General features: G+C 40.3%; 1 protein-coding gene across 1 annotated transcript in view; it reads left to right on the top strand.

The window, feature by feature from the left end:
* Positions 1-12,120, top strand: part of Grb10 (growth factor receptor bound protein 10) — a 155,673-nt gene that overhangs the window by 62,806 nt on the left and 80,747 nt on the right. The window contains exon 3 of the mRNA XM_048339576.1: positions 8,810-8,897. The gene's annotated coding sequence lies outside the window, so the exon portion shown is untranslated. The remainder of the gene's footprint in view (positions 1-8,809; positions 8,898-12,120) is intronic.

Here is a 12,120-nt window from a genome sequence, read left to right as displayed (position 1 = left end):
CCATTATGGATGAAAAGCATTCCCCTCATCCCTTGCTATGGAGAGCTGCCATGCCAAGTTTTCCATCTCTCATTCCGCTTCTTGGAAACAGTTATGATATGGGAAAGGGCTGATTTGATGGAAGTCTCTGCTCAGAACTTTCCTACTCCACTTGCTTCTATGTAGACAGAGCATCTGAAGGGACAGTACCATTCAGGACAAAACATGGCCCCAACTCACATTGGAGTGTTACTTCTATTGGAAGGAGCTAATTTTGTATGCCTGGAAGCCAGCAAAATTGCAATACTGATGCCATAGTTTTTACCAAGTTCTCTGAAGCTTCTGTTTGTTGGTGTACCAGTAGTTTCTGTAATCATCCATAGCTGAGTTTAGAGAGTGTGTTGTCCATGCATCCTGAGGGGTTCACAGACAAATGTGTGTAGATCCTTGAGGGGGAGGTGCCTTCCTCCTTGTCCATCCTTGTAATGGTGGGCTGGCAGAACTTACATGAGAATTCACAAAAACTGTTGAATGTACTGTACCCGGGGCTTAGGAATTGCAGGGTCATTTTTACATTAACTTTAATGAGAATGATTTCTTTTAAAAAAACTTTTTTCTTTATTATCTTTAAGAAATGGTATAGAGAGATTTTAATTCAGCATAGCAGTTCATGAGTAACAGTGCATTTTGATCAATGGCATCCCTTTTTATCATTTTCCTCCTTTTCTCCCAACCCCACCCATCTCCTCAGCTTTCCTTGTTCCATTTTCACATGTTTACATTGGATATTATGACTGAATTCATCCACCCTTCCACTTGACATAACCCCCATCACCCCAACTTCTTGTTCTATAGAGGTATCGAGAAGGCTAATGTTTAATTACTTCAGACCTGATGACCAGATGCATCCACATGTTTCAGAGTAAGCATGATTACACAGGTAGCATCTGGTATGGGAAGGGAATTGGTCAAAATGGTAGGATGAAGCCCCACCTTTTGAGGCGCAGATGACATGAGATAAACAGCCTTATCACTTAATCTTCACTGGGACTAAATCAGTAGGTTAGTGGATTTTCAATTAGAATCATTTCGCAATTGTAAGGGCATTTACTGTGAGATGACAAAAGCCCAAGCCTATTGCATTACATAGGTCTATTCTATAAGAAGCATCTCCTTGTAGCTCATGGGGCTCCTGTAAGGTGCACCAGCCATCTCAGTGAGTAGAAGGGCATAGGTTGGTGGTAAATTGAGAAGTCATCCAGGCATTACAGTCACTTGATGTTCAGTGGGCAGTTGTACTGGCTTCTCACTTGAACACTGGGTCTATGGTAGCCCACACCCTGCAGAAAAATTAACTTCTTCCTTCAATACCCCAGGGCCTCAACAGTATGCTGAATTGTTTTCCCCTGGGGAACAGGAGAGGAGTTGACTGGAGGAGGTGGACAGGCCATCAAGAGAGACCAGCAGATTGAAGTCTAGGCTAGAGGAGCTATGGTATAATATGGTTTACAAAAGGAAAAGATGAGCAGGGAACTCAGCTCCCTTCCCAGTCCTTGTCTTCCCTGGACTGCCTTCCTTATCAGCTGTCACTGTTGGAAGCCTAAGGACCATGGAGCTGGTGAATGCAGCCTGGGCAGTTTCATTGTACAAAAGAACCCCATCCTCATCCCCATCCTTGCCATCTGCTCCCCAATTCTGTTCCAGTTCCATGTGATCACTATGAGTCTCCCCAAAGGAGAGCAGGCTTTTCTCCTTCCTTTGATGAAAGCTGTATTTCTACCCTGATCCAGTGGTAGGCTTTCCCATATATTTCCAAAGGCAGAGTCTACCTTTAAGTAGAGAGCTGACCCACATAACTTAGAACTGAGGAGCTCTGGGACCAAACTCTTCCATCTCTGTACCTTTCCCTAGAGGTAGACAGTGCAGTAATTAAGGGATCCAGCCTCAAAAGCATTTGCTGCTAACCTGACTTTCAAAGAAGAATTCCAGCTTCCCTTTCCAGGGAGCTTCCTGCATGTGAGGTATTATTGATAGTTCTGATCACAAGGCCACCTTGTCCTCCTGCCTAGTACTCTCTTACTGGGATGGGGGGAAGCTAGGAAACAGACACACAGACAAACATAAGCTAAGCAGACTAGTACAATGGTAAACCTGTTAGTCTGGCCTCAGTGTTTATTCCCTTGCTCCTGGCTGGGCGCCATTGTTTGCCTCTGAATGGTGGACAGACATTTGCTCCTGACCTTCCAGGATGCAGGAGTTTCCTTTCAATGCCACAGTCCGTGGCTAACTTTTCCCTGCTCTCTTTCGTGTATTGACTTTATTTTGCAAATACCATAATTTTTCATACTGTTGATTGAGTGTCCCCAATCCAAAAATCCCTGATCTGAAACACTCAAAACTCCAAAGCTTTTGAACCACCAACATGAAGCCAGACACAAGTGGAAAATTCCACGCTATGAAACTTCGTTTTCATGCACAAAATAATTAAAATCATTACATGCAATTAACTTTAGGCTATGTTGGTAAGGTATATATGAAACAAACTAATTTTATAGTTAGATTTGGACCTCATCTCTTAAGAGACTGTAATGTATTCACGTATTCTAAAAACGTAAAAAAAAATCTGAAACATTTATGGTCTAAGCATTTCAGATAAGGGCCATTCAAACTATGTTAAATCTTTCTTGGCTTCGCAAGGGAACATAATTCTAACTTGAAGCTCCTATCTGTTCAGCTTAAATAGGTACATTTATTTTCTGACCTAGGGATTTTTGCCAACATATTGAGATATTTTGCCCAAATTTCATGGTTACTTGTTGAGTATACTATGGAAACATCCAGGTGCCAGTTGCCAGGCCCATTCCCAGGGGGGCTTTGCACATAGCTATGGGGGATCTGAGCCAAGAGGCTAGTCTCACCCACTTACAACATGACCAGAGATCCAGAAACAAAAAGGCTGAAGCATATTGTGGAATGAAACCTCCAAAACTGTCAGTCAGAGTAATAAACCTTTTCTCATTATATAAGTTTATCATCTCAGGTATTCATTAATAGTCACATAACTGACCTAAATGGTTAACTATAGGTAGGAGGCACATCAGTGTAATTTTTTCCCCTCCTATCCATCAGAATAAATGTCAAGGTAGTACATCAGGTCAAAAAGAGATCAAGATAAAACACAACTGAGTGTTTTTCAGTTTTCTTGATAGAAGTTGAAGACCATTCACTGGAAAAAAAAAATGAACCCAAAACAAAAAGCTAATCTGACCAAACTACTAAGACTAGTAGATACAATGACATATAAAGGCAGGCAAGTAAAGCTTCGCTACAAGCTGACTAAATTTGGTTTGCTACATAAAAGTTAGTCATGGGAAAAAGAAGAAACCAACAAGAAAGAGTGCAGTGGACTGGTCCATCAGTCCAAAAGAAGTGAATCAGCAAGACTCAGGTTTATGTACCTGTTATAGATACTCTTTCCTAGCAGTCGCCACAGGTCATTCAACTCATCAGCCTGTTAGCTCACAGGCTTTAGGCAAGGGCCCCCCCACACCTCAGCTCTGGAGTTGGGCTGTGAGTTATTCAGAGACCTTTGGACTAGAAGGCCCTCTGGCCCTCAGAAATGTGTTCAGTTGGCCAGGGTGGGTCCAAAGGAAAGAATATGGAGGACTAATAAACTCATGAAAAAATATTCATTCATAGTGCTAAAGATCTACATATTAAAACTGCCAAATGAAGTCACTGCTTACCTCTGGAATTTGCAAGAGAAAAATTTCCAGAAAAATACCAGGTCACTATCCTAGCATCTTCCAGTGTTAGGAAACTAGTTTGCCTTGATTCTGGGTGGAAGGGTAAAATGGATGAAGAACATTGTAACAGTATGTATATAGATTTAGTTTTAAATACATACAATCTTTGTATCCCTACTATTCTAGTATCCAAATGAATAATCAGAAAGGGCATTTGTTTGATTTTTAGCTATGTTATTCAGAAGTCATAGACCACTAGCAAGTCTACTTGAATAGATATGAATGTGTAAAAAAAAAATCTTACCAAGGTTTTAGAATGACTTCTTAGTTTATTTTCAGATAGTTTGTGAGGATGTGGAGTGGGGGAAGGGAGAGGGGGATAGCAGGATGGTGGATTTCTCTTAAATAGTAAAGAGCAGATTGAATAGGGACACATTTGCTGTACAATTACAGAAACTGGGTGGGCTGATATCCAGATGGGAAGACTGCTGAATTTGAGTGGTTGAGAGGTAGGTAACCCCTCTTCAACCAGCCAGTTGCTTCTTCACCTTTTTCACAGGGGTTCTTGTCTCCCCTTTGTCTTCTAGATACCATATCCCCCTCTTTTCTCATTAGCCAGCTTTCCATTATGGGGACAGAACATCCAAAGTCATCAGCTTAATAAGAGAAAAGGTTTGTTTCAGCTCATGGTTTCAGAGGTTTCAGCCCATGGTCTATTGAGCCTGTTGCTTTGATCCTATGGCAGCACAAGACATAATGGTAGCAGCACATGATAGAAGAGGTCATTTCACTTTACAATGCCTGGTAAACCAAGGACAATTACAGAAGTAAATGGGTCCCTCCCTTCCACTAAGCCCAACCTCCTAAAGATAATACCACCTCCAAAAAGGGCTATAGCTTGGAGACCAAGCTTCCAACATATGGGCCTTTGGAGGAGATTCAAGAGCCACACTATAGCACTTGAACATTTGTTTTATATATTAATATATATATATGTATATATATATATATAATCAAACTGAATTACAGAGAGGTTACAGTTTCATACATTAGGCATTGGATATATTTCTTGTACTGTTTGTTACCTCATCGCTCATTCCCCTTCCCCCCTCCCCCCTCCCCCCTTCCCCTTCTCCCCCCCCTTGAGTTGTGTTTAGCATATTGGCTAGATAAAGTCACCTAAACATCCACTCCGTGGGGTGTGCTAGAGCTATGAATGAATACTGCCAGTGGAGATTACCTTTATTGATGTGGAAAATCTCAGTGACCTGTATTAAAACATAATAAAATATAGAATATGATTAGACTATTCATTTGAAACTGAGGATTATTTGTGACACCCATGTGGTTCTAATATAGCATACATACATTCTAGAAAGACATTTTGCATATACATACATACCAATGCATTGTTATGGTTTTTCTGAAAGAACATACAGAAAACTGATCATGTGATCCCTCTAGATAGAAGATGGAGTTTTTTTTTTTTTTCTTTTTTTTTTTGGCCAGTCCTGGGCCTTGGACTCAGGGCCTGAGCACTGTCCCAGGCTTCTTCCCGCTCAAGGCTAGCACTCTGCCACTTGAGCCACAGCGCCGCTTCTGGCCATTTTCTGTATATGTGGTGCTGGGGAATCGAACCTAGGGCCTCGTGTATCCGAGGCAGGCACTCTTGCCACTAGGCTATATCCCCAGCCCCTGGAGTTTTGTTTTTAATGGTTTCATGTTTTCCTTTAACACTTCTAAATTTTCACAGTTGTCAAGTATTCAAGCTATGATTAAGAAACAAAAGCAAACCTATGTGTTTTGAGAGGATTGGGCAGAGAAAAACAGATACACAGTGGTGAAAAATTCTCCCATTCCTTAGGACCTTCTTTGGTTTGGGTTTCTCCAGGTTTTCTGGAGGCAGCTATGACTGTGACTTAGGTGTAGAAGTGGCCCTTCTAGAATATCTTCCCCGGGCTGCTGCTCTGCCTCTTCCCTTGTACATAGCCCAAAAGTTTAGCATGAAGTAGACCATAGTTGTACACTCATAGATTGGTGCCCAGGGTTCTACATTTCACATGTGAACAAGAAGGCTGTGGGGCAGAGAAGCCACATACTTCTCCTTTGGGCAGTGAAGCACCCTGTTACTCTGACTACTGAGACAAGGAAGCTTTGTTGAGTCTCTTGGTCTATATGGTCAATTGGGTGGGAAGAACTCTAGGGTCATGCAGCCAGGCTGGCATTGTGCTAATCACCAGATAGCCCCCTGATCTACTGGTAATTGTGGAGGTGAAGGTAACTGGCCTTCCTGTGCATTGTGCATCTGTGTTCAGTCTATGTAACAGGAACCCAGCCTGGCAGAGCTAGCACAGTAGTCACGTTTGGCTGTTGCCAGCACACAAGCAGGTCAGGCTTACTTTTTCTTTAAAGCTTTTTATTTTATTTGAAGTTCTTAGGATAGAACCCTCTGTTTTGTGCATGCTAAGAAAGTATTGTACCACTGAGCTACATCTCCAAGGCAAACTTTACTTTTAAGATGCACTACTGAGATTTTCTCAGAGAATCTAGTGGAATAGCAGGTCTATTTAGTCACGGATTCAGATCCAGTTCAAGCAGGAAGTGTAAACAAAGATATCCTAGGGTAATTTGGAGACATTTAAGAACACTGGGCCAGTGTAATTAATTTCTCCCCACTGGTGTCACTCATCCTAGGCATATTGTTGGCCTTATTACTCAGGTCCTGTGAGCAACCTGCTACTGCAGGAAGCCAACTCCCAAGGAGATCTGACAGCACTTAACAATAATCTGTTTTCTATTGTTAATAACAAAATGTCATAGCCTGGCCAAATTGTAAGGAAAAACATTTCCAGCTCATTAGCATAAATTAATCATATATAGGGTTTTTATTTATAAGCATATGGAAAAGATGTTCTTTGAGCGAGTTCACCCCATATATATATTATTTTTCTTAATCATCCTCCTTCTCTGTTTTTAATGATGTTAACTAGGTTTCATAGTGCTACTTTTCAAACATATATGTCCTTTGATCATATTCACTCCATCACCCTCTCCATCTTTGCCCCTTATGTAATCATTCTTCCTCTTCCCTCTCTCTCTTCTTCCTTGTCCTCCTCCTACTTATCATCATCTACTTTTTAGTGTTGAATATTTCTTCATGTTCTTTGTGAGCCATTTATACTTTTTGTAAATTCGTTTGCCATTTATTAATTGGAATAATTGCTCTTCTGATAATTAAGGTTTTGTTTTTTGCTTTTTAGTTCTTTCTACACTCTGGATACTAATCCTTTGTAAAGATTTTTTTTTCTCATTCTGTGGTTTGTCTCTTCATTTTGGTAACTGTTTAATTTCTTGTGCTTTTTAGTTTGATACAAGGACACTTGTAATTCTTGGCTTTTATTTCCTGAGCAGTTAAGAGTCCTATTAACAGTCTATGCCTACATCTTCTAGAATTTTCCCTGTGCATTCCTGTAGTAGTTTCTAATTTTCACTTCTTACATGGTCTGCCATCCATTTGGAATTTATTTTTGTGCAGGGTGAGAGACAGGTCTAATTTCATTCTTCTACATGTGGATATCTAGTTTTCCCAATGCCATTCATTTTGCTCCAGTGTATATTTTTAGTTCCTATATCAAAATTCAGATGGCTAGAGTGTATAAGTTCATCTCTGGATCTTCTTTTCTACTCCATTGTGCGTATATCTGTTTTGTGTGTGTGCGTGTGCCAGTATCATGTTGCTTTTATTACTATGGTTCTATGGTATAATTTGGGAGTCAGGTATTGTAATAATTCTAGTATTGCTTATTTTTGCTCAGGATTTGTGGATGGGAGGGCAGTATTCAAGCTCTTTTATGCTTCCATATAAACTTTTGAATTGATTTTTCTATTTCTATGTAGTAAAACATTGGGGTTTTGATGGAGAACTATTTTATTTCATTGTAGACTGCTTTTCATTTAGTCATTTCACAGTATTCATCTTGCCAATCCATGAGCATGGGAGGTCTTTCCATCTTCTGGTGTCTCTTTCAACTTGAAAGGAGTTTTATTTGGGCTCATAGTCTTCTGAAGTACAAGTATAAGATGAAATTTTTTTAAATATACCTTTTGATATGGAAATCTATGATGGAGGGCTAGCTAATTCCTGACAGTAGTAGAGGAACATGCCTATTCAGCCCTGGTACAGAGGGATAGGGATGAGGCTGATGGTGGCAACTATATATTTATCAACCCTACACTATGATGATGCCAATGAAGTTTTCATTGTACAGTGGTGAAAAGGCAATGAGCACTTGCTGGAAACCATATTTTGAATTTTGATAGAAAGATATCAAATCTGTCTATCCATATACATATATGTTAATAGTAGATTATAATGCACTTTTTATACTTTCAGCACAGTTCATAAACCTTTCTAATTACAGAGGTGATACAAGCATTATAAAACTTCCATAGATTTCAAAAATCTGCAAGAGGCAGCCAATGTGACTCCTCATCATGGATTGACTCTGCATCATGAATTGTCTTTTTCTTAAGGATATAAATACAGAGGGTGTATTTCCTCTCATTTTTACTATATTTTTCATTAGTTCTGTTGTTCTGTAAATATTATTTCTCTAGAATTATGATTTTAGGGTCGATATGGTCTAAAGTTTTGTCCTTACTCAGATGTGTAAAGCATGTCCTGCACTCCTCACCCTTCTGTAGAGAGAGGGAGCCATTTATGGAACATTGTCGGGGTGTTTCTGTCTGAGAAGGTAGGCTGCTTAGCCATAGTTGTTACAGAAGTGCATGTGCTTGGTACATTGTTAATTACTGACATCCATTGCCTAAGTGGAACAGTTGACAATCATTCTTTTTGAATTACTGTTCAGAGAAAAGCATTTCAGTCAGGAAAACAGGAGTAGTGTTTCTTTTAGCTCCTTTGCCAACAGATTGCACCTCTTCTTGATTGGCTTCCCTTTCATGGCAGATTTTTTAACTCTCATTTAAAACTAAAAAAGGAAATAAATGGGAAAGAAGAAAGCAATCAAGGAAGAATGGGAGGATTAGAGATGCTTCTTTTGACCTTGTTTTTCTTCTTTTAGGACAAAGTGGGCCAGACACCTTCTCACCCAAAGGACACAGCAGGGTCTAGGATCCCGGCAAAATTTCACCACCTAGCACGTCATCCAGGTAAGGAATGAGGATAGACTGTAGTCCAAATCTATATATTTGCAACAAAGCTGACTTTATTTTATCCTTGGTATCCTGGGAGGCCTCCATGGTTTTTATAGGGGTCTTAGACACCGAAATCTGAGAACTCCTGAATCCTTCATATAAAACGTCATGTTTGTTAGAACCTGTGCATGTCTTTGCTTAGTGACTTAGAATATCTAACACAATGTAAATGCTATGTGAGTTCTTGTCACACTTCATCATTTAGTGAATAAGGACAAGAGAAATAATTCATGTTTAGTGCAGATATAATTGTTTTCAAGTATTTTCTGTTTAGATTTCCTTTAAATCAATGGTTTCAGTACCTGAGGATACCAAGGACTAACTGTATATTCTGAGAAGTTGTTCTTATTGCAAAGAAAGTAAGAGCTTAACAGTGAATGGATTTTCTTATCTTACTAAGGAGAAAAAAAAATAAGCCACATGCTGGTGGCTCACACCTAGCAACTTAGGAAGCTGAAATCTGAGATGGCAGTTCAAAGCCAGCCCGGGCAGGAATGTCCATGAGACTCTTATCTCCAATTAACCACCAGAAAACTGGAAATGGAGTTGTGGCTTTAAATGGTAGAGCGCTAACCTTGAGCGAAAAAGTTCAGGGACAGAACCCAGGCTCTGAGATAAGTTAGTTTTTTTGGTATTTCTTTTCTATAAACAGACTTCAATGAGCCAGTTGTTAAAATCTGTCTTGTTTGAGTTATCTGGGATTTGACTTAGTGACTTGATGTTATCTATTGAAGGTTCTTTCTCCACAGTTGAATTCTCTTCATCCTGGCTCTATTTATGTGTGTATGCACGTGTACCTATACATAGGGGTAGGAACTCAGAGCCTTACACTCTCACTCAGCTTTCGCACTCACCACTCGTGCTCTACCACTTGGGCCACACCTCCAATCTGACATTTTGATGGTTAATTGGAGAAGGAATCTTAATGTCTTTTCTGCCCTAGCTAGCTTCAAACTATAGCCATCCAAATCTCAGGCTCCTGAGTATCTAGAGCTACAAGTGTATATCATCGATGTTAGCTTCATCTTTTATTTTTGTCATTATTATTATTAGTCATGCTGGTGTTGCATGTATGTATTCTTGGTATTCTTTCTTCCTTTTTAAATGCCTTTTCTCCTGTGAGGAAGAAAAAAAAAGTACTAAGTAAGCACTGAAGTTGCTTAATAAATTTGATGTAACAAATGGAAGCTTTGGTAGAGCATGGACATTCTGATCATGATGTGAGATCAGAAAAATATACACACTTTCTTGGTTTAAAGTCCAAGTTCAGGGGCTGGGAATATGGCCTAGTGGCAAGAGTGCTTGCCTCATTTTCATGAAGCCCTGGGATCAATTTCCCAGCACCATATATATAGAAAATCGCCAGAAGTGGCACTGTGGCTCAAGTGGAAGAGTGCTAGCCTTGAGCAAAAAGAAGCCAGGGACAGTGCTCAGGCCCTGAGTCCAAGCCCCAGGACTGGCTAAATAAATAAATAAATAAATAAAACCCATAAGTCCAAGTTCAATGCTGGTCAAAATTGGAATGGCCAGTTTCTAAGTTTTTTAGTCAGAAAGAGAATGAGAGCAAAATAAAGTCATGATAAACCATGAAATCAAATAAATGCTTTTTCAAGAAATAGAAGATTCAAGCCAGGCACTGGTGGCTCATGCATTTAGTTTTATGTACTAAGGTTGAATACCTAGAGGGTCAAAGTTCAGAGCCAACCAGAGCAGAAAGGTTGGTGAGACCCCATCTTCAGTTAACCAGCAAAAGGCCACACTTGAGATGTGGCTCAAGTTGTAGAATAACCATGAACAAAGCAGCCATGAACAAGAAGAGCAAGGAGTACAGGCCCCCCACAATACCAAGGTGGAGGCATGACTCAGGTCATAGTGTGACAGACTATCAAGTGTAAGACTCTGAGGTCAGCCTCCCTCCCTTGCCATTTCTCCTGTACTGTTGGTGGAAGAAAAAAAGAATTAGGTTCATAAAAGCATTTAAAAATTTTCTGTGGCAAGCATGATTTCAGAGTTACTCTTCAGGAAACTTCCAAATGAAATGACTTTAAGATAAAGAATATTAGTTTGTAAAGATTGACTGTGACTTGGAACAATTTAGCTTGTTATGTTACTTACAGAAGACCTCTAGAAACTGATGAAACGTAGGACTTGCTATTACTGTTTGTGTAGAATTCCACATCAACACTTACCAGAAAATTAGAAAACAATTACACATAAAATTTGTCATTGCTCATCTCTTATATTTGTCTTTTATATTAGACACAGAGATTCCACAGATGCTATGGTAGACCTACTAAAGTACCATTGTAGGGATTTGTGGGCCAGAACATTTTAGGGGGGCATTGAGGATGGCTGTGCTGCTGCCCCATTTAGCTCTGTTTGCAAGGCAGTGCCTGGCTGCCCAGCCCAGTGCTCACATGCGCTCATATGAAGAGAATCAATTCTTACTTTTGCATGGAATCACTCAGTGTGCAGTCAAGCTGGTCCTCTTGTATGTCCTAGCACCTACAACAGGGCTTAAAAAAGGAACAGGCCTCCATATTGAACCCATCTTCTGCCCAGCAGTCTGGAGCATCCTTACTTTTTACGCACACCATGACACTGATCATCTTTCAGCCCTTTTCCACACATAGTATATCAAACAGAATAAGCTCAACCTGCCATAGAACAACATTTCCACAGGGCAAGGAGAAGTACCCAAGCCTACTAGGACTGTAAGTTCAGAAGCAGCAATTGGTGGCAGACAGATTAGCAGTGTGGGAGCAGTGGGATGTCCCTGCCCTCTGTCAGTTTGGGGAGAGCAAGGCCAGAGCCAAGCCTACTTCATCAAGCCTGGATCTGGGCTTCACTTCCCCTGCTCTCAGAAGATGCTGGGGAACTAGTACAGGAGAGAGAACTGTACTGAACAAGGCACAGCCTTACAAGCAGAGCTGAACAGTGCAGTAGTGTGACTTGTACTCTAGCTCTTAACTTCCCATGGGGCCATAAATAGCCTGGCTTGACTGAACTACTCCATGGGGAAAAAGAGGCATTGAGGGTGGTGGAAAAGACAGACAAGACAGCCCATCCCAAATTATCTGCAAATGATCATTCCAAAGCACATTAAGCAATCTCATACTAGAATATCCAGCTAGTAAGTTCAATAGATGACCAATTTAGAACATATGCAAACACATAA

The sequence above is a fragment of the Perognathus longimembris genome, chromosome 2 (genome assembly GCF_023159225.1).
Source record: "Perognathus longimembris pacificus isolate PPM17 chromosome 2, ASM2315922v1, whole genome shotgun sequence".
In the NCBI taxonomy this organism is placed as follows: Eukaryota; Metazoa; Chordata; class Mammalia; order Rodentia; family Heteromyidae; genus Perognathus; species Perognathus longimembris.
This window is presented reverse-complemented; position numbering and strand designations above follow the sequence as displayed.